Genomic DNA, 24,882 nt, shown 5'->3' on the forward strand with positions numbered 1-24,882 from the left:
GATCTCTTCTCAGAATCATGCTTTTAAATACAAAAAAATGAATAACATCACAAAAGAAATATGATCATAGTTATAAAAATATCTTTTTTTATGAAAACAAGTCCAATGACACCAAATTAAGAGGCTTGAAACTAGACTTTTAGATTTTGCTTCTGTCATATGAGTCATTAGCTACTCCTCTAATTTTTATGTCATCTTCAAATTTGATGAGCATATAATGGATATCTTTTTTTTTAGGTTTTTGCAAGGCAAATGGGGTTAAGTGACTTGCCCAAGGCCACACAACCCAGGTACTCCTGACTCCAGGGCTGGTGCTTTATCCACACCACCTAGCCATCCTTATAATGGATATCTTAATCTAAGTCCTTCATAAAAGTGTTTAACAGTACCTGTCTAAGCATAGGTCCTTAAAATATGTCACTGAAAAATCTCTAATAGTAATTCTGAGTTTAGCCATTCAGCTATTTCTGAATCCATCTGATTATATTATTGTCTAAGGCATATCTCTCCATCTTCTCCACAAGAATAATAAAAGATATCTTATAAATAGATTCTAAAAAATCTAAATATGCCCATTGTTCTCAATCACTTCTTTAGTGTCCCCATTTAAGAGGAAAAAGAAGGTAATTTTTTCATGGTAATTTTTTCATGTACTATCTTTCTTATCATTACTACCATTTCTAGACATTCTCCAACTATCTCATGAATAATGTGTTCTAAAATATCCCAGTCAAGGTCACTGACCATTACAGTTTGAAGACTTTGTTTTCTTCCATTTTTGGAAAATCTGGGCAACATCTGTCCTTATCTAGACTTGTGGTTTTCCTCCTGTCTCCCACAATAGTTCAAAAATCACTGAGAGTGACTTGGCAATCACATTTACCATTTCTTTTTAGGACCCAAGGTATCCTTAACCACAGGCATTTGAATTCATCATGGACATCTAGAGGATCTCTTATTGTCTCCTTATTTGCCTTGGGAATCAATTCCTTTTAGTCATTTTGGTCCACTATTTTCAGTTGAAACAAAATAGGAATCAAGGATATCTGTCTTAAATATTTTGCCTAAGAATCAATTAAGCAACAATATCCACACCAGGAGTTTGGAATAGTGCACTTTACCTAATTTCTCCTGCAATTCTCTGAAAATTAATAACCCCAATTGCCACAAGCTAGATAGGGTTTGTTCTGCTGATCCAACTGCTTTTTCTCTCTGTTTGCCTCTCCCCTGCTGCTATCATTCCCATTTTGGAAAAAATAAAACAATTACTTTAATCTTTCCATGCTTTCTCTGCTAGAGTTGTCAATTAGATGCTTAATCCACATGTGAGTGGTTATCAGAGAGAGTTCATAGGTTATATAGATTGTTACCATAGTTGTTTTTTTTTTATATTGTGACCACACATTTAAATCAAATCACTGGGAAATGGTAAGTATTTTGGTGGTAGAGGTTGACATAATGGGGCAAATATAATGATATTTCCAGAATAAGGTCTATAATGTTTATAATGATGGGGAGCAGTAAAGAGGAACAAGGAAAAGGAGTGAAGTTGGGGCCTTGGAGAGAAGATTTAGGAGAAAAGCTATACACAATGTTACAGACATGAAAAAATGGGCATGCAAAACTGAGGATCCAGTTGAGGCTAAATAATCATAAATCTTTAATGAAACTGGTTAGTTTAGTGAAATAATTTTTCTCCAGAAGAGTCTGGCAAAACTCAATAATTAGGAGTCTCTCCCTGTTGTCTGACAAGAAGAGATTCCTGATTCTTGAACTAAGCTTTAGACTTTCAACATAAGATGAAAAATGAACATTCTTTCTCCTCCCCACAGCTGCCAGAAGCCAGACCAAGGAAGGTACTCAGTAACCATTTATTAAAACCCCTTACATGATAGTTATTGGAGTGTATGCTGGGCAAAGTCAAAATACTTCCTTATCTCTATAAGCAAACATTACATTGAGAAAAAAACAATATGGACACAAATAAGACTGACTCTCTCTCTCTCTCTCTCTCTCTCTCTCTCTCTCTCTCTCTCTCTCCCCCTTCTCTCTCTCTCTCTCTCTCTTCATATGTACATATGTATGTATATATATATATGTGACTAAAATATATATCTCTATATATTTATTTAAGTATATCATCAATCTACATTTTTACAGGGATTCCATAAAATAGAAATTGAAGAAAGAATATATTCCAAGCACAGGAGACAACCCATGCATGGAAAAAGGGGTAGAGGGTTAGAACAGCAAAGAATAGCAAAAAAGGTCAGTTTTGTTTGAACAAAATACATAAAAGAAAATAATGCTCAATAAAACAAATAAAAGAGATGCCAGATAATATGGGCATCAAATATTAAATAAAAAACTTTATTTAGCCCAATAAACAGAGACTACAAGTACATCTTGAACAGGACAGTGACTTGGTTAGAGCTTTTCACATTTTTTACTAAGTTATTTTAAATGCCTTTAAAAGTTTATCAAAATATTGGGGCAGTTAGGTGGTAGAGTGGATAAAGCACCACCCCTGGAGTCAGGAGAACCTGAGTTCAAATCCAGCCTCAGACTCTTATTAATTACCTAGCTATGTGACCTTAGCCAAGTCACTTAATCCATTGCTTTGCAAAAAGCCCACAAGAAAAGATTTACTGAAATCTTAAAGACTTTCCATGATAAAAATTTGATGGGCACAGAGTTAATTTTTTCTGACTCTTCACTAATGAAAATGTTTAATTAGGCCAGACTCTTTGAACTAATACTATATAGTTGCATTTTACTCAACCAAGTACCCATAAGTTAGTGTAAGAATATACTTTTGACCCTTTGAGAAGTTATACAGTAATCTACACAGAAAATGTTCAATATGACTCCAAAACCTATTTGAACTGCTGTGTAGAATTAATAAGATGCCTTTGTCATTGTTTTTGTTGTTTTTAATTTTCAGTCACACTATTTGGAGTTTTCTTAGTAAAGATACCAAAGTGATTTGCTGTGTCCTTCTCCAGCTCAATTTACAGATGAGGAAACTGAGGCAAACAGGGTTGAGCAACTTCCCAGGGACACACTGTTAATAAATGTCAGGGGTCCTCCTGACTCCTGGTCCCATATGATATTGTACCAGCTACAAGTATTTTATATAATGTTGTGTGATAACAAGTCAATAAAATAAATATCAATTATGTATGTTCTTCAGAGATATGGAATTAAAAATCAATCACTTATTTTTGCTACACTAGCATCTCACTGATTTATAAAGTCTAATTAATTAAAGCACTGAAAATGCAACCAAAAAGTCAAGAAGGTGTTTGAGGAAACTGACATTACTGCAGTAGAGCATCAATCTCTAGAACATATTTTTTTTTTAGTTTTTGCATGGCAATGGGGTTAAGTGGCTTGCCCAAGGCCACACAGCTAGGTAATTATTAAGTGTCTGAGGCTGGATTTGAACTCAGTCCTAACTCCAGGGCCGGTGCTCTATCCACTGTACCACCTAGCCGCCCCCCTACTCCACCTAGCTGCCCCAGTCTCTGGAACATATTAAAATTCTTTAATATGATTCTTCATGAGACCTGTATCTATCAAAGATGATATATTGACTTTATTGAGAGATTTGAAAAATCATCTTCAAAAGACAATGAGATCCTAAAAGCAGGTACTTCAAAATCATGCTGTCTGAAGGAAAATTCCATTGTGTTGGGCATGTATGTATATGGAATGGATGGCAACAAGGCAATCCATGTAGCTACTATATGGTTGCTTGTAGTAAACCAAAAAAAAAAAAAAAGATGATAACATCACCTTTAAAGACTTGATAAAAACACTATTTTGGAAAAATAAGGCAAAACCCTTTACTTCCCATCTGGCTGCTCTCCTGGAATTCATGATCCAGATATTCATTATTCTGCAAGCTGTAATCAGCCGTGAAACTCTCACCTCCTCAGTACCACTTAATCCCAAGTACCCAACCCTCTGATTGGAGAGGGTAGACAGTGAACATTGGAGAGCTCCTCTTAGAACCTCTGCCAGTTAAGCGGGGGATACCCAGAGTATTTGCCTCATGGTTTCACATAAGGTCACACTCCAGAATATCATAATCTCCAGAAATTCATCATCTGGAAGTTACTCTGGTGATGTAGTTCTTTGATAATAAATGAGAGATTCAATGATTTTACAGCCAGATATTTATTGAGAGCCTTCTAGAACCTTAGATATTCTTTCCTTCAATTTCTGATATTCGTTCTGCTACTGATTCTTTTTGCTAAGGAGAACTTTCTGGGTCAGACATTTTAGAAGTTTTGTGTTGTAGTACAAAGTTAACTAAAGTGCTGTCCAAGTAAATTTAAGGGGGTCTCCAAGGACAAAACTATTTTCATAACAGTATTAAGCCATTTTACTTTCTAGCAGTAAATATCAATAGACATAACACATAAACAGAAGCTACCTTGAAGATTTTCAATAATTTTTAAGAATTCAAAGGAGTCTTAGATCAACGAATTTGAATACAACTGAAGGAGCAGAAATAATCCTGAAACATGGAACAAGAAAAACATGGTTTCAAATCCAATTTCTACCATTGATTGCTTAGGTTACATTGGGCAAAAGTTTCTTCACTTTTCAGATTCTCAGATTCCTGATTTGTAAAACATTCATTGCAGTCCAATTCTATGAACCTAGAAAAAAATAGCCATTGTGTTTCAAGAAGCTCCTGGAGCTGAGTGAAAACAACTCTCTATTTATAAATGGCAAGTCAGAGAAGAAACTCATCTGATCTGATCAAGTTTCTCAAAGTGGTGGTCCCTGATAATTGTTCTGAGACTAGATTATCTAGGATCTTGTCAGTGTATTCTGAAACTTCCTGTCTCTACTATATTAAAACAAAAAAAATCTAAAAGAGGAAGCATTTTTTTGAAACATATTTTAGCATGCAACTTATTTTCATTTTAAAAATGACATTGCTTTCAGATGAATTCTATGCTCCTGATATAGAATTGTTTTTCTATTTGACTTAATAATCAAAACACAGAATTTAGAAAAACATGGAGGAACTACATATCTGTTGTTATCTTTTCCTTCTTTTGATGCATAGGACTATCTATAAATCACTCTAGGATTCTGAGACACTATTCTTCAGTCTTCCCAAATAGAGTTGCTTAACCATCTCTTAATAACCCCCTTTCCAAAATTCAATAGACTAAAATGTTTAAGGAATCTTTCCCATAACAAATGAAATACCTTATAATTTTTGTCTGATCACTGTATGAAAACAATGAAACAAAGATTAAAGTTTCAATTTTTTCAATTGTTCTATAGACCCCTTGTTCACAAATAGGACTAAGTAGCTAAATGAGGCCATATTAGCTTAAAAGTACTATTGGAAAAAAAAATTCAGAATGTGGGTTACTGATTGTGGGTCAGCAATATGATTTTTATAGGCAATAGTATATTTTTATTTTAAATCCCTTAGGCTATAGTTTAAGCCCAATTCCTCTCATTCCTACAGAATGGGGACAGCAGTTTAATAAATAACTTAAATTTCATACACATTTATCAGGCTCAACATTTACATTATTTTACTAATTCTTTAGCATTCTTTATTCCATCAAAAATCATATTCTGATTCTTAAAGATTAATTCATTTTCTCTGAATTATTTTCAAAGTTAAAATCTATAGGAATCAGTTTCCTTTAAAAAAAGTAATGATGGTACCTTAACATTCTACTTAATCATTTTTACAGTGATTATCAGTCAGAGTTGAAATTCCAGAATGTGATGATGAAAAGTAGAAATTACATAGTAGAAGTGAGAAAAAAATGTACTTTTTGGGTTCTTCATCACTCACTATGAGTTTACAATATCTAGAAATTAACAGTTTATCTATCTAATAATAGGATACTTCATAAACTAATTCCAGCTGGTTGAAGACCTTATCCCTTAAATATTCAAGAATACTATTTTCCTATTGGGATCAAAAGAGAAGATTGGATAACACTTCTGTGATCTCTACCACATCTATACATCTACAGCCTCCTTATGGGCCTTTCCAGATGCTAAGGGAGCTTTTTTAGTATGCATAGCTAGTTTCCCTAAAATTACTTTCTTTGGGGTCCCAAGTTGGTTATTTCAAGTCAACATTTTTTGTTAAGTATCTGCTGTTCAAAAACTGTACTTGGAGCTAGTGATACAAATACAAACAAGCAAAGTAATATGTTAAACAATCCCTAACCTCAAGGACCTTATAATTGAAGAATAAAACATGTATGCAACTAAATACAAATCATATACAATGTAATATTAAACAACTTCAAGATCAAGAAAGTGCTAATTACTTCAAAGATCAGGAGAGTTGGCACCTAAGCTATGCTTTGAAAGAAACTCCACGTCTTCCATGTAACAGCATAGCTAGGGAATATATATATATATATATATATATATATATATATATATATATATGAAGCACTGGGTAGAAATTAAACACACACACACACAAACACACACACACACACACACACACATATATATATATATATATATATACACACACACATACACACATATATTCAGTCTACAAAAGCTGGGCATCGGTGACTTTGAAAACTCATGAATTTCAGTCAACATTTAGAGGAATGTAAAAGACTTTTCTATAAACCCAAAAGAAATCAACATGGGAATTAGAGCTGATGAACTACATAATATTCCCTTGGGGGAAAAAATTACTCAAACATTATCATCTTTGCTAGATGAAGTATTTTTTTAAGCTGGAAAGATACTATAGACATATGAGGAAATAAAAAATAATTCTATTGTTAAAATAATGATGTAACTCCAGGTAGTCATTTACATAACTGCCTGTATGGTTGCTGACATTACACATTCTTTGCAAGTTGTCATGCTTTTTAAAAAGTCTGACAAAACACAGAAAGTGAATTTAGACAGTTGAATTCTATGTTTTTATTCTCCTCACTGCTGCACAAATAAAATGCTTGCCAATATCAAAGTCATGTTGAATTCATTTTACACATTATTCATAATAATAAAATAAAAATGAAAGGTACTAACAGAAAAAAAGGTCATTTATACATACCTTTCAAAAAATGATTTCAGGATTTCTCATCATGTAAAAATTGAGCCTTTCCCCTGAAAATGCAAGAAAGAACATTATGTAATGACTGACTGTGAAAAAAGCAAACTGTTTTTATACCTGTAAAAAAAGAAACATTCCTTCTGATTATATGAATTTCATGACCTTGGTATCATAGATCGTGTAAAACCCTTAAAAACAAATTAAGTTTCAACTAACTTGTAATTTCTCCATTAATAACATTTTAAAGAGTTTTCTTCATTATTTTCTTAAATCTCAGTTATTTAATTTTATAATATCATTCTTTTGATGGCCTGTGATTTCATCATCAAGACTCCTTCCAAACGAATGTTGAAAATTATCTTTATATATATAACTGGAAAAAATAAAAATTAAGAAAAAGAGTACATAAAGTGATCAATATCTTCTCAATTCTTGCATACATAAATCCTTCATTTATAGGTCTACCAGTGGGCTAGGACCCTTCCTCTAGATCTTTTTAACAATATGAATTCTGGTGGAATACATGTACTATTCACTGTTTTCCCTTGCTTTCATACTTAAGCAGTCCACTTTCTTTTCCATTATACCTCTGACATTGCTAACATTCATTGCTAATATAGTATAGTCTGCTCATGCCTAATAAGAACCTCTCTACTACCTTGTGGGTGGTCCTAAACTTTTATACTTCCAAGCCTGTAGCATTCTATAACTTATCTATACAATGTCAGATTTTTAAAAGATAGATCTTTAGTTGATGGAGAAATATGCTCATTAGAAAAGAAACTGTACAAAATTCTCAAAAAAGATTGAGCCCGTTTTTTCCTCCTGTTCAATTCTGGGTCCTGCTCATCAATTTAGATAATTGTTGAGTAAATGTTTGCATAAATTTGGATTAAAATTATAAAACTTAATTTGTATAAAATAGGGAAGGTATAGTTAAGCAATAGTTTTTATTAAAATGATCTGGAGGGTTTGGTGGACTGATTCAGAAGTTTGATGAAGCAGTCAGGAAAGGTAATGGGATCTTAAGTTGAAATGAAAGGGACATGACTTTCAGGAATATAAGAGGTCATAGCTTCACTATGGTTTGTTTTCATGAGATCTCTTATGGGTATACTGTGCTCAGACCTTCATGATTTATAAAAATTTATTGATAAATTGGACAGCATCCAGAGATGGACATCTAGGATAGTAAAGACTTACAACTCATGACATATGAGAATCCATTGAATAAATGGTATAGGTTTGTTCTAAAAAAAATCTAAGAGAAATATGATAGCTTGCTTTTATTCAGTTGTTCAGCCACATCTGATGCTTCATATCACCACATGGGGTTTTCTTAGCAAAGATACTGCAGTGATTTGCTATTCCCTTCCCCAGTGGTTTAAGGAAAACAGAAGTTAAATGACTTGCCTAGGGTTACATAGCTAGTGAGTGTCTGAGATGAAATTTGAACTCAGGTCAACCTGACTCAGGCATAGTGCTTTATCCACTGAACCACTGAGCTTCCTCTTATGGATTTAAGAGACACACACTGATAAATTGAACAGAATCCAGGGGATATATGAGCATCAGTTGAAGAAACAGAGCATTTTTATCCTGGAGGAAAAAAGAAAGTCTCTGAGGGCCATGACAGCTTCCTTCAACTATTTGAAAGACTATAATCTCAAGGAAAGATTAAACTTGCTCCGTTTATCCCCATAGAGTCAAGAAACAATGAGTTTAAGCTCAAAGGAAGTAAATTGAATTCTTATGTCAGGAAATAGACTGCTCTAAAAATGTGGTGGATATCCCTTTCATGAAGATTTTCAAGAATTGGCTAATTAATTGTGTGTTAGATATTGGGGTTTCCTTTTGCATATGAGTCAGACTGGATGGTTGATGAGGTCCCATCCTACTTTCTATATACACAGTGTTTTTACAAATTATATGTACCCATGGAACAACTACATGAGTTTTCTATCCAAAGATATATCATTATCTGAACAAAACACATTCTTCATTGATTCATTTTTTCCTGTGTGATTAAGTCAAATTCATTTGCATAGTTATAGATCTTATTAAAAAAACAACTAAATATCTTCTGCGGTTTGATGCAACCATTGTAATGTCTTTACAATGATGACAAAAGATGAAAATAATTAATGCTGGAGGATCTATGGGAAGATCATAGACATTTAATACAGTACTGGTGATTCTGTGAATTGATCTAACCATTCTGAAAATTTGGAATTATGCGATTGATGCATTATTATCTGCCAATAAGAATGGCTGGAAGACTTCACTATCTACTTGGTGTTTCTCATTTCTGACATTATTAAACATTTTTGGTAAGCAGATGGATCCCTGGTTTGTGGGTTATTTAAAATAATTAATATTTATTTAATATTAATATAATCAGAAAATAATAAAAGACAACAATTATTTTTTATGAATATAGATATTAAGAGAGAATTGTTAAAGGATGTCTTTAAGATCTTAAAAGAATTAAATGAACACATAGTAAAACTAAAAAAGTTTTTGAGCTCCCATCTTTCTCTAAGTCTGTTTCCTCTGAAATTTTATTTTCAAGAAAATTTAAGGTTAATTCCATGAGTTTTTCTTGAGATAAGACATTTGTGATCAAACATCAATTCAAAATGACTATCCATTGATTTCAGTTTACTTTCAATAAATTCAATAGTGTTTTAAATATAGATGGACTGCTCCCAAATAAAGGTCATACTTTCAAAATAAGTTTGAAAACAAAATAAACAATATAGTAACACAATTACCTCTTCATCCCCATAGAATCTCCTTCTGAAATAGGAAGTTTGAGGTATCTATGATTCATATAACATATATAAAGGAAAAAAATAATCATGTCTTCTTGCACTACATATTGAATACTCTACAGGATGCTATAATTAAAGCACCCTGTACATGCTGACGTACTCATAAAGGGAAATGAATCCTACCCCTCCAAAGCTCCTAGTCTTGACACTTGCCCACTTTACCTTTCCTGTCACCTCCCCTGCACTACTCTTTTACCAGAATTACTTCCTCTCCTTTCCTGTAATCACACTACCAAAATTCAATTTATTCCCTAAACCCTACAAAACCACAATAACTAGGAAGTACTCTGGTGACTTCTGGATGACTCCCATCAGCCTCCAGGAAAGTACAACTCACTCCTTTTTATAATCACTTTTACAACTGTAGGGGATAGGAAGAACACATATAGAAGGAGCAATACTTGTGTCTGTTGTCCACTTTCAGTTCCAGAGAATGTTCATCTCATTAAAAAATCCATTCTATTATGTCAGCTAATGCCCACAAAAAGGAAACTTCCTAAACCAAATGAAACTCAAAAGATTGGGATTCTAATCCCTTCCCTTTTTGAAGTTTCAGTGTCTTATATCTGAAACAATGACCTCCAAGGACTCTTCCAGTTTTAAATTTGTGAAATTATCATAATTTGCAAGAATCACTATCAAGAAAATGACTTTTGTATCATATTGGTACCATACTTTATGGGAGACACTGGCACTTAAGCTCCACACCCTACCCCAGAAACCCTATGGCACTGAATTCCCTAAAAAGTCAAGCCTGTACTTAATCCTTCAATTTTCACTTAACAAGACATACACAGTTCTATACACAGTTCCTCTCTCCCTATAATGCTGCCCTCAAAACATCCAGGCTAGTCTTCAACAGCCATAGTTATTGAAGTTATCAGAGTATGTATAGTCCACTAAGCAATAGTGCCAAAGGGCTAACTGTGGAGTCCCTTTCATATGTGAGTATATCTATACCTATGTGTGTATGCATGTTATGTATTATATATATACACATGTGCATGCATTTATAGTTATTTATATGTATACCCATGAATAAATATAAAATGTATGCATTGTATGCATGTGGACATATATCATATATTCTCTATGTGCATATTCTCTTACACAAACAATCCAGTTATATATCTATTCCTAAGAAACTAAATACTCCTTGAAAAATTTCCATCACTTACTTTTCCCTTGCATACAACTGTGTGAACACAGGGAGCAAATTTCCCCATGAAAAAGGCAACAGCTATACTCCTTCCCCTCTTAGCTTTATAAATATCTGTAGCTCTAGAAAGGAATATGGTAAAGGATGACACAGACTATCAACCTCAGGTAATGGTTTTATTTTAGTTAACTTTAGCAATAGGGGAAATATAACATATATATGCTATGGTAATGAACAAGGGTGTATTTACTGGATATATATGCCTTTTGTCTAAGGATTAGTCTGAGCCTAGTTTAGAGAAACATTCTTAAGAGTTTGGTTACCACATGACACAAGAATAAATTTACTAAAGTTTTGAGGGATAGCAATCTCTGTTGCTAAAGGAAACGGCATAATAAAACATAGTTGAAGATTGAAAAATGGCAAGAAAAACTGCAATATTATTAATTATGGATAAATCATCAAGATTACTTGTCTATTCAAAATTGTTATTGTATGTGGTCATATCAATAGTTTAACTTTACATGGCAAACTTCAAGTAAGAATGCACTTATCATGAAAATATAAGTAGATTGTTTGCAGCCAGACTTACTAAAAATGTATAGTAAATTGAATACACTATTTCAATCCTAATTTTATCACTGATGCACTCCTGAATTTAGAATCTATAAAATCTTTTAAAGTTCTCAGTCTTGATTTCATTACAGTGTATTAGGTATAAAGATGTGCAGATTAAGGAAAAATGACAAAATTTTCCAAAATGATAAAAGCTATACATGGTACAGAGTTGCCTGTGAAAAATTGAAAATGAAGTGCATTCAAGGAAAGAGCACTTTACCTTGCAAAGTACTCAGAATATTTCCTAAATATTAAATAACTGTGATAATAACTAGATACATCTACATCTGGGTCTTTCCCCAATTCTGATCTTAGAAGTTGCAGTGATCAGAATGTAGACTAGCCTTTCTCCCCATATGATTCTAAACTAGTAAAGTTGTGGATTGGGTCTGGAACAAATTCTCATCATTAGCAACAGTGTGGAGTAAAGGTCTACTGCTAGTGGCATAAAGAGAAAACGTTTAACTATATGACATGTAAGTCAAAATTCCTACTTAGTCTAATCAAAACTTTCAAAAACAGGGGCAGCTATGTGGCACAGTGGATAAAACACCAGCCCTGGAGTCAGGAGTACCTGGGTTCAAATCCGGTCTCAGACACTTAATAATTACCTAGCTGTGTGGCCTTGGGCAAGCCACTTAACCTCATTTGCCTTGCAAAAAAAAAAAAACACCTAAAAAACCCCCAAAACTTTCAAAACGGAAATCAGTGTCCTTATTTCCAATTCAGATGTAATTATCAAATATATCGTATGTGTTAAATGCTATGGGTCCTTTTATCTGATTTATCTAGTGTCCCACAAAAAGAGAAAAAAGGGAGAATTGGGGAAAGGAGAAAACCATAGCAGGAAGAGAGTAGAACTACTTGGCTAATGCATTCAAAACTCTTATTTGAAGTTAAATAATACCCCATGATATGTTGAAACCACTGTTACTACATTTAAAGGCTGATTATTATAAATTCATGTTGTATTGGTATAGGAAAAAAGTGATAGCCAGAGGAAAAAAATAAATTTATTATACATTATCACAGTCACATCTGGCTGTTTCCACTTGTCATTTGAACTAGTTGATTAATCATTAGAAAAGAGCCACATGGAGAATGGACTCCTAGCAGTCATTCAGCTAAATTTTACCAACATATGCTAAGCAGTAGGAGGGAAAATCAAGAGGTCATATGAGGCTAGTACACTACTTTCACAATAGCACTGAAAGAGACACACAAAATAAAACCATCCTCACAGACTGGAATTTGGCTTATTGACCCTGCCAGACACCACTACTGTAAACCTGGTCCTGAATATAAAATAAAATGGTAGATTTATTTCTTTACACTGGGGAAATTCTCTGTGTAAAGAAATGCCACTGACTACTCTGCAACTTGGCCAAGAATGTAGGCAAGAATGTTTATTACCTTTGCAAGTAATGCACAGATGGTATATGACAGAAAATCCAGCCCCAGACTAGTGGAAAGATGGTTAGAGAGCAAACATATTGTTATGTGTTTTGTTGTTTAAAGTTTTCTTGGCCTAAGATGTTAGGTAAGTTTCCTTTCCAATAAAGTAACAATGCCAAATGTTGGAAAGGAAATTTGCCTGATTTAATGGGCAAAAACATAAAACCTGGAAAAGGGAGTATTATGGGAAAATCCAGAGCAATATGACCATTTGAGGCAGGCGTCCAAGTTGTTGCCTGAAGGGAACTTGGGTCAGAGAATAGGATTTCTGTGGGTAGTGATTATAAACATATTGTACAATGGATGCCAGAGTTAATTAGAACAATCATAAATGGAACTTGGGTCTTTTCACCTAAAAAAGTCACAGGTCCATCTAGCACATGGGTGTTGTAAATTTCCATCAACTTGCTGATGTACTAGGAACAGAATTCTCCTCCCTACCTTCATTCATTTCTATACCCATCACCTGAGGATAGAAAATTAGGCTAAGTGTAAGGAAATCTTAGGTTCAAAGCACACCACTACTTGCTACCTAGAAATCATATGTCCTACATATTCCTGTATAGTTTTCAACTATTTGAGGCCAGTGGCTACAATGTTTGAAATATATCTTCATTAAGATACAAACTCTCTGTTACATCATTATATATCTAACCCTCCAAGGAAGAGCATAGGAATGAAGCTACTAGACTGAAGTTGAGAATTGTAGCCTTTAGATCTAAAAATTACTTTATATATTATTTGGTCTATGCTTTTCATTTTATAAACAAGGAAACTGAGGCCAAGAGTGATGAAATCATTTACCCAAGTAGCAAAGCTGGGACCCAGGTACTCTGACTTTGAATCCAATACTTTTGTACATAGATAATTGCAATGATCATTTAAAAATCATCTATTTATACCTTTTCCTTCCTTACCTATCTAGGTCTATTCTTCCTATTTCAAACAAATCAAACAGGACACTGTTTGCAATTTCAACAATATCTTTTTTTTATAAATTAGTCTAATACTTACTGTCATTGTCATCAGACAAAATGATAAAGAATGTGACATACAATTCATGTCACTTCATCTCAAGATAAACATAATAAAGCTAAGTAAAACCAAGATTATTATAACCTAAATTATAAAGACCATTGAGGGACTTACATTTTAAGATGTACTTAAAAGATAAGAATGCAAAAAGATGAAAGTTTACAATATCATAAGTATAAAAACTAATTATAATACCAGAATTTAAAAAAGAACACTTCTTGAATCCTCCCCCCACCAAAAGAATTAGAGGTGGATTTAAAGATATCACTACTTCACTCTGTGGGTAATAAATTTATGGAACTTATTACATCAACAATTTATAAGTATCTGTAGCTTTTAGTAGAAAATGTATATAAGTATAGTTTTATAGATTTGAAAACAAAGGTCAAGATCAGTTTAGTTAAATTTGTGGATGACATCCTCACAATAAATTAGTAATTGAAATGAAAGGTGACAAAGCCACACTTTTCAAGAAACACCTCTAAAATAAATATCTTTTCAGTAACTCTTTCCTTGGACCCACTGGTGGAGGTAGCCAGATTTGAAGTAGTAAAATAAGAAATGTCCCAATACAAATCAATATTTATGTCTCAACACCCACAAGAAATTAAGAATAGCATTTGTTTGTAAGCACAAGACCAATTCTCTCCATGTCACATTGAGGCAACTAGGTGTTACAATGGAAGACCTGACTTCAAATCCAACACTTATTAAGCTGTGTGACCCTGGGCAAGTTGTATAATGTCTACCTCTGTTTTTTCAATTTGAAAAAAATAGGAATAATAATAGCATCTACTTTCTTAGATTATTGTGAGGCTCAAATGAGATAGTATGTGTAAAGCACTTTAGTATATCATAAGGGCAAATCAAATGCTATCTATTTATCACACTGAATACCTCTACACACACATCTTAAGACTTTCCAGTATATTCCCTCCCTAGTCTGCAGATGTAAAGGGCCAAAAGGAGAGGAATAAAGTCTAGACCTTTCATTTCATCATAGAAGGAACTCCAGGTTCCTCTTATCAATGCAAATGCACACTTTCTTTGTAATGTTTGTTGTTATTCACTCATTTCAGTAATTTTGAGAAGAATCTACCTCTTGCTGACCCCACTTGGACTTTTCTTGGTAAAAATACTAGAGTGGTTTGCCATTTCCTTCTCCAGTTCATTTTCAAATGAAGAAACTGAGGCAAACAGGATTAAGAGACTTGCCCAGGGTCCTAAAGTCAGTAAGTGTCCAGATTTGAATTCAAGTCTTCTGGACTCCAGAAACTGTGTGGTATCCACTCCACCACTGTATAGTATAGTTTTAAAGAAATTGCTTAGACCCTGAGTGGTTTAGTGATTTTCCAGGTCAAACAATCAGTATGTGTGGCTCTGTTATGCCATGCTATTTTTCATAGATGACTTAAAAAAATTCCATACAACTATACCAGATAAGAAGCATCAATTGGGTGCTTCTTATTAAATTCATATTATTCACATTATGTAATTGGATTAGCAACACCTCACTCAAATCCAGTTCATGTGCTTGTCATGATGTCACCTTCCTAATATTGTAGTCTTCTTTGAAAATAAAGGCCAAACATCATTATTAAATTGGGTAATCTGGAAGCCTTTCTTCAAAACTTTGATGGATCCATAATCTCATAGATGGGCATCCTCTCTCTAGTTATAGAGTCTAAAAAATAATGCAGAATAAAAGCACAAGCCTGAGTTGCACTCATCCACCTAATGTAGATATTAAAATCCTTGCATATATTACCTTATCCAGCTTTCTAGCTTCTATATATGATATGAGTAGGCATGTCACAAATGGACACAATTAAGAACCAGTCTCTTGATATCTACATCATCTCTGAGCTTCCCAATGTGCCATCAGTCCCAACATAAAATGGTACAAATTCCATGAAAAAATCTTTATTGTATTTTTATTTTTTAGAAATGTACTCAGGTTCAAATTTTATATGCAAAGGTATTGATATAATTTTAAAAGTAGACTCATTTGAACTGAAATAGAAAAATTCAATGGGGAAAATGAGGGAAAAACTAAATACAAATTGTGAATACTATCTATTTACAATTTCCAAGGAATAAATAATACCTCTTTGAAGTTGATGAAAATCTAGTAAAAATATTTACCCAGTAAACATCTTAATAAAATAAACTGTTATGAGTGTAGAGAAATCTATTTTAACAACTTCATACATGCCCACGAGAGGCAATAGACTCTCCACCCCCGGAACATTTGGTAATTTTTACACACAATATGTGCACAGTCTGGGATGCACTTAAGCATAAAATGAGGACTTAACGCTGGCGTATTAACTATAAACAATAGATTCTTTGTTCTGTAGTTTTAGATTAAGCTTCTCCAATGATATTGCTGTTCTTGCTGATGATCAGGGTCATATGTCATAGTATAATTTCTAACTTCCAGGGTTGACATTTAAATCAGTAATTTTTAATAATATCTTCAAGGGTTTAAAAATCAATTCTGTGTCTTCTTTGACACTGAAGTTCCCTTGTAGATAGAGGTTTCCCATTTAGATATATTTGTCATTTATCTTTTCCTGTTTTAGTTAATTATGCTTTTTAAAATATATCTAGTCAGTAGATCTTGGATAAAATTTGATACAATTATTGAATCAATTTAAACAGATTCTAGTTCTTTTTTTCCAAAACAGTGCCTTAACTGTGTATTAAAATTTGGCAGCAAACTTGTATTCATTTATACCTAACACATTTCAATAATTCAGAAAAAAAAGGTAGCACACAGCTACACTTGCCTATTTGCTGTTCCAAATACATAATGCTCCATCCCTTATCTCTGTTCCTTAATACTGGCTGTCTCCCAAACCCAGATTGTTCTTTACTCTTACCTCCAACCTGTCCCTCAAGTGGGTAATTCCTTCCTCCCCAAGCTTCTCTATTAGACTATGAAAACCCTGATATCATTGATTGTATAGGGGTTTTGAGAGGGTTCTTTTATCTTGAGTATTTAGTAGGGCCTGGTAGACAGTAGGCATCTAATACATGTGTGTATATGCATGTGTATGTGTGTACCAGCTACCCCAGTGCTGTGTCTAGCACCATGTGTTCTGCAAGTTCATTAAGGGCAGTAACTGCTTTTGCTTTTCCTTTGAATACTTAGGGTTTAAGCACATTGCCTTAGGCATAATAACCGGATGATATATTTTATTGGTTGAATGATTACTTGAGAATATCATAGTCATGATTACAGGTTTTTGGATGAATAATATTCTGAATCTTTTCTACTTCAAAGGTATTTTTCAACTTGATCAATTTTCACAAGAGGTTAAGATAGTGAATGTTAGTTACCATTCAATTTCCTAAATGAAAAACCTGAGTTTTTAAAGGACTTTTTGAGTAAAAACAGCACTGACTTGAGGGGCAGAAATATATGAACTACTTCCATTATTCCTATTCTCTAGTTTTATGACCTCAAGTAAATCTATCAATCTCTTTGGACCTCAGTTTCCTATTCTGCCAAATGAAGGTGATGGACAAGATGGAAGACTTCCAAATCAAATAACTCAGCATTTGCATAACATTTCATGAAATTCAATCTCCAGGAAAATTTTTGCCCATCATTTACCTACAAAAGAGAGTTCTAATTTTGCTGAAAATAAATATATCTTTCCACAAAAGAATTATCATGAAGAAAAGAAATATATATTTAGTTCTACATATAAGAAATATCACATGGGTATATTAGTAGCATTAGAATGTATCATTTTTAGCCTCAAAAAAACTGACTGTTGAATATCTAAGGATTTGTAAAAGAGAAAAAAAATATTTGTACTTTTAGGAAATTATATTCATCCAAAACATTTTTTGATGTACTCAACACTATATTCTGAAAGCATATTTACTTTTTTTTATTGTATAGTAAATGTGTTGTATTGTCAAAATGTACAAGTTTCACTTTGGATTCGTGCCTTATGTCTATAAACAAATACTGGAATTCAATTTTATGAAGTTTCTTAGGTATAAACAACTACATCTTATGAAACAATTAAAAAAATTAACTCTGTACTCCATTAGAAAATTTTAGTAATTCAGCTTATATAAATATACTTTCAAATTTTGTTTTACTTAATCCCACTGTCCCTAAGAGCCCAAAGTAAATTATATGCTTTACATTCTACTCTACTTTTTCTTGGGCTTCAACTTCCTGTACACATATAACATTCACCCATATTAGTGGTCTGATCATGCTTTGAAATTCCTCCAAAGAATTTTTTTTTTTACCGCTAGTTGATTTGTTCACTAGCCCACTGTTAAGCTATATCTATAAAAACTGGTATTTATTTTGGCTGAATTGATTAGTTTGATTCCCTCTTAGGAAATGACTTTCATAAGTGACCGATTGTTTGACTTAACTTACATAACCATTGTTTGATCATCACAGAAGCAGAAAATTAATCATGCACAGAAAATTAAGCACATAATATTCTTTATTATAACTGCCTCTATAATAGTGGGCACTCCATACTTGAAGCAAACATCAATGTCTTGACCTTAACTTGAGTTCCATTCAATTCAACAAATATTTATTGAACTCTCACTGTGGGTTCAACCAATGGAGATCCAAAATAGACATGAAACACATCTATCAGGTAGAGAGTATAAGATACAACGTCAGGTTAATTTAAAATATTTGTGCCCATAGTTTCCTCAACCACATATTAATATAATTTTAAAATACCAAGATAAAATATTATGTTTAATGCATTATAAAGTAATAAAAGTGGTGTGAGAGAAAGAGTCCCCTATTAAATAATATTTGGAGTCAGAAAGACCTGAGTTCAACACACTCCCAGAGTCCTCAGACAATTCTATAAAACTATAAACTGAAGAACATCATTGTCAGAAACTTCCTTACTAGGGGTTCCCATTATCAGTGAAATCATAGATATGAACCCCAAAAGTCTCTTTACATATAATATTTAAGGATTTAAGGAACAGGGTCCGACTAAACCTATGATTTCAGTATCAGATGAGGAAACCATCTACCAATGTATATATGTGCTCCTGCTGTGCACTTTAGACTCTCCAGAATTGCCTAGGGAACTCATAGATTAATTCAATTAATCAACAAACATTTATTAAATGCCTATGTGATAAGCACTAGTGTCATCAAAAGAAGCAAAAAAATAGTCTTCAAGAAGTTTAGAATGGATACTATTTCTTACAGTCTAAGGGCCTTGCTGAGGAACACTAAGTCAAGGTGTATGAGAGCCAGGAAAGGAACACTAATCTTCTTATGCTCTATTCATTATACTACTTTGGTTCTTTTATATAAAATATTTAAGCAAGCAGTCAAATAAATCAACATGATGATCAGTCTAGAATTTTACATTAGTTATTGATTTTATCCCATTGTCTTTATATTCTTTTCAACTCTAAAAAGAACATATTTTATAGAGCATATTTTATAAGTACCCTAAATGAGCAAAAAGAGAATGTCCTATATTCAAATAAGGAAATTAATATTGGTTTAGGCTGTGTCTAATATGTGATTAATCAGGTAAGTCACAAATACATTATTGACCTGGTTTATTTTAGATGTGGTTTGATCACACAATGAGAAGAAAAGAACATCATAAATTCCTTCCAGAATCATGTGAAAAGTAACAGTAAGATTTAATTTTTCAATTAATATGTCAAAATATTCAAAATTTGGAAATTCATTTTGGAAAAAAATTCAAACATGAAATTCAAACAAATCATACAGTGCCTAGAATTTTTAAAAAATGTAACAAAAATAATAATTTGGGGATACTGTTTTAACTTCATACTATAGGCAAAAATTCAGAATACATTATCAGAACCTGAAAAGATCAAATTGTTCATAATTTATATTAATTAATCAAATTCATCTTGCATATAGATATGTACCAGTATATGTTTAACAATTGTCTCTCTGGGGGGATCTTTGGGTTTAATTGCATTAAAATTTTCTTCACTTACTTTAGCTAAGAGATAATCAACAAGATAAGAAATCAAGCCCTGATATGAATCATTTTTCCCAAGGTATAAATATTCACATCAAAAATACTACTGAATTTATATGCCATGAAGATACTGAATTCTAATGTGTGTATCTAAAAAAATAATCATGGGTATTTTTTAAAGTTTTAATTTAATTCTAGTATATAGTTTTGAGTTTTTGCAAATAAATACAAGAGAATAACAACTGACACTTATCTATAGGGCTTTGACATTTGAAAAATACTTTGAAAAATAACTTTCAAAGTTAAATACATGCCAATGAAGCATGTAACTTTGCTGTTTGTTTATTCATTTTATATATGAGGAAACTACAAGTATTCAACTTGTATTTATATTCATAGTATTCAGCTGAGTTCAGATTCAAACCCAGGTCTTCTGATTCTAAGTCCAGGGTTCTTCCTACTCTGTTTATTACCATCTGTCTTCTTTCCATTTACCACAGGTCTGCTTTCTTGCCCCAACCTTGTTCACATTACAGCCTCCACCCTATCTGGGTTCTTGCTTTCTGGTGAAACAGGTGGAGCTACAAGAGACTGCTAATCTGAAAAAGAGTCTTTCTTGTTATTAGTTCACAGCATTGGGTCTGTCCAATTAAAGGATACCACCTCCCCTATTCCTAGCTTGAAAACACTCAACAAAAAACCCTGTCCAATCTAAAGATGCCCAGTACCCAATTTACTTCCACACCAATTAATAAAACCTATATGAGCTTTGTTCTTTTGTTCCTTAGGGGACTTTCCCTCTTTTGTGTGGATAGGTCTCTTTTGCTACAGAACTCAATAAACCTTCATGGGGTCCTAAATTTCTGGCTCTGATTTGTTCTAACACTGTCAATTTCACCCACTGGCAGTTGGAGAAAGAAAATATGTTTTTCTATCAAGAAATTTGCAAAGCAATATTAATTGTTTAAATTAGCTTTCCGAAGATAACAATCAAGAGATTAATTGGTTTTCTGAAAAGAAAAATCAACAAATTAATTTGCTACATAGAGTCCAAAATGATAATGCATTCTATTTTTAACAATGTGTCTTCTCAACCCAAAAAATTATTTTGATATTGCTGACATAATTCTTATATAGACATATAAAACTAAAAATAAAGCTTATAGAGTAATATTAACCATTGATTTTTATGTAATGAGCACTAGAATAAGTGAAATAAAAATGTTCTTTATTCTGCTTTTAAAACAATAGCATAGTTTATTTTCAAGACATATAAATTGTATATAAGAGAAGCACTGACTTGCAAAATATTCCTCACTGGGATTCCTTCACTTATATAGATCATCAATTTATCTTTAACATATAGGGGAGAGGGGGCACTGCTAAAAACATTTTCTTCAGAAAAAAAAATTTTTGTTTAGAATTTGATGTCAAAAGAACTTTACATTTATGAATTACTAATAAAATTTTAAAGTTAGTCAATAGTCTAATACTCACTTATAGAAAAATGATTTTAAGTTTATTTAAATAAAGGTATTTTAGACCCAAGATTCCTAAAAATAATGAAATATAAATCTTTGTGGAAAATTGTATAGCAAAACCAAAAAATAGTTCGATCTGACTACTTTCTACAAAGAGTGTTACTATATCAAAATATCTATAGTCACTAGTAGGCAAAATTTAAACTAAATAAATCTTTTTAAGGTTTTTTTTGCAAGGCAAGCAGGGTTAAGTGGCTTGCCCAAGGCCACACAGCTAGGTAATTATTAAGTGTCTGAGATTGGATTTGAACCCAGGTACTCCTGACTCCAGGCCCAGTGCTTTATCCACTACGCCACCTAGCCACCCCTAAACTAAATAACTCTTAAAAGGCAAGTACATTTTTTAGTCTTAACACTACTTTCTTTACTATTTTGCATATTTAATATAGGATATCTTAATTTAATTCCTTCTCCTTTAGATGAGTCAAGCTAGGATATAATCAATTCCTGATTAAAGTGAAGGAAGCAGACAATCAAATAATACTGTCATTATTTTAGTTCCATTTGGATTTCTAGGAATTCATAGCTTTCCAAAACAAACCAGAAACCAGACATCAAAGTATGGGGGGGTGAGAGGTTAGGAGGAAATTTTGGTAGGTAGCATAGCTTGAGAGTATAATGGGCAACACTGGAGAGAGAGAGAAGAAGTTTAAGGCAGAAATTAGGAAAAGGGCCTTCGAAGGAAGGAGAGTGAAGGAACTTTGCAAGGTCCCCAAAGAATCGCTTGGAACAAAATGCTAGCTCCCATCAATCAGGTCAAGCCCAAATCTTAGGTTCTTTTCTAGCAAAACCTGACTATTAAAATATGGTCTATCTCATAGTGTTGTTGTGAGAGTCAAATAAAATGATGTATTGTTATAGTTTTGAAATAAAAAACATTAAATAAATATGAAATTGAATATTATTATTAGGAAAATTGGCAGAAATCCAGCTCTTCTGATTCAAAGTCTGTCTTTGGAATCTAACATTCCTGATAGCATGGGCAGATTCAGTCAATCCTTTTCTGTAGCATATTATTTTATGGTTCATGACTCTTTCTAAAGGTTGCAACTTGATTATTGCTTTCTTCTTTGTCACTTTAAAATTGATCCTGAGGATCTCTACAATCTCAGTTTTACTTATGATGTGAAAGGAGATATTTGGCAAATACTGAATGAAGACAGAGATAATAATTAAAGTAGGAGCTTTTATTTTTCATCAATTCTTCTATTATATATTCTAATCTGTCTTTTAAAATCATAGATTATTCTGGTATAAAAGGACTTTAAGAGGTCATCTCCTTTAACATTAACCTAGATCCCTATTGAGTCATCCTCTCTCTCTGCTTTAAAACATCCAGGAGTGAGCAAGATAATGGTCAAATAAGTCATCATTTCCATCATCATCACCATTAATATGTGTCTAATCCACAGAGGAATCAAAAGAAATCAAGTATCATATAGATTACTTAGAAAGAAGAAAATTTCCTATAGAATCTTAGAAAGGAAGTCGACACAGAATTATTATAAATAATTATATTTGTGTTTTGTACTAATATACAAAAGGGTCTAAAATTTAAATTTCCTTCATTCCTCTGGACAGTTATAAAAGAAATCCCTTTATGCTACTTCTGAGGGAAGGGAAGGAAATGTATTCCAGCTTCCTTGTAAATTCTTCAAAGTGAATGAGGGATGGACAGAATGAGGACAGATTTCTTGAGAGGTTTGAGAGGGCCTCACAGCTTCAGTGAAGCTCCTCATAACATTTTGGAATCGCTATTTTCTGGGTAGTTATTAAGCATATCTGAACAGCTGCAATCAGTGCATTGAAACTGCAATTCTCTGTTTTTTTCACTTGAACTCTGAATAATGATATACACAATAATTACAATGTATACTTAACAGAATTTTTCGTCAAAAGTTAAAATGTACTTGTAAAATTTGACAAGCATTCTGTGAAGGAAAAAAATATATATTTTTCTACATCCTCACCATCTTAAGCTTCAGCAGCCTGCTTAGTCAGGTTAAATAGTGGATGCAATGAATGCAGAACTAGACCTGAAGTTAGGAAGACCTGAGTTTGAATCCTAACTCAGATACGTATTAGCTGAATGACCTTGAGCAAGGTCTCTTGGCCTTGAGCAACTTCCTCATCTTTAGACTCTTGTAATAACAAGACTCATCTCCTAGGGTTATGAGGAAGATTAGTTGAGATAATATGTATAAAACACTGAAAACCTCAAAGCACTATATAAATACTAATGATGAGGGTTTCCTTATAAGTGATAGCAAATAACAGCAACAAATACAATGTCATAGTCTCACCTTGGTTTTAGAAGAAAAATAGAATGGTCTAAAAATGATTTTCAATAGTTTTGCTTATATAAATTCTTATTTTATAAAACTTAATGACTAAGTGAAATATAAATATATGTATGTGAATGTACATGTATTTGTGTATTTAAACACATATGTGTGTTTGTAAATTCATATGCATACATATACCCTAAGGGATCACTCAGTTCTGGTATATTTACTAGGAAGTCTGGTCTCTAAAGAGAGGTGTCAAGCTCTTTCTTAGTCTCTGGCTTTTATTCCATTATTCTAGTTCCCCTAATGAAAAAAAAAAAGTTTAGATCTGGCTCTTGTCTAAGGTTTCCCAAAAAGAAGGTAAAAGATAAAGATAAAGAGAAAGTAGAACATATGAGTTACTTATATCTTTGTGGAAAAAAGTGCAATGACAGGTTTCTACTACTACCCCAAGAAATTTAATCCCAGAAGGCACCTGATTGAATTGATCAGGAATGTAAACTAGATGTGAGTAAATTCTCAATTTGACTACTCGATGAAGGTATGAAACTGACTGAAAGAATCATCTTGTATACATGCATAAAATGGTAATCAATCCAGGGGTGAATCAGACAGTTGAGCAAGGAATACATGTAGTAGTGAAGGAATTGCTCTCTCTCTCTCTCTCTCTCTCTCTCTCTCTCTCTCTCTCTCTCTCTCTCTCTCTCTCTCCACCCCCTCTCCCTTGTCTATATTATTACATTGCACCAGTAGAAGTCAATACAATCAGATGGTCTGGACCTAATATATCTAGTTAGCATGAATGATGATGTTTGTCCTTCGTTCTTGTAGAAGACCATTACATCAGGGAAGGTATTGCCATGACAAGCACATGCAAATGAATTGAG

The 24,882-nt window shown here is 33.0% G+C and overlaps 1 protein-coding gene across 13 annotated transcripts in view; it reads right to left on the bottom strand.

The window, feature by feature from the left end:
• PLCB4 (phospholipase C beta 4) overlaps window positions 1–24,882 on the bottom strand; it is a 517,486-nt gene that overhangs the window by 478,190 nt on the left and 14,414 nt on the right. For all 13 annotated transcript variants that reach the window (XM_074209475.1, XM_074209467.1, XM_074209461.1 and 10 more), the window contains exon 2: window positions 7,082–7,134. The gene's annotated coding sequence lies outside the window, so the exon portion shown is untranslated. The remainder of the gene's footprint in view (window positions 1–7,081; window positions 7,135–24,882) is intronic.

The sequence above is a fragment of the Macrotis lagotis genome, chromosome 1, assembly GCF_037893015.1.
Source record: "Macrotis lagotis isolate mMagLag1 chromosome 1, bilby.v1.9.chrom.fasta, whole genome shotgun sequence".
NCBI lineage: Eukaryota > Metazoa > Chordata > Mammalia > Peramelemorphia > Peramelidae > Macrotis > Macrotis lagotis.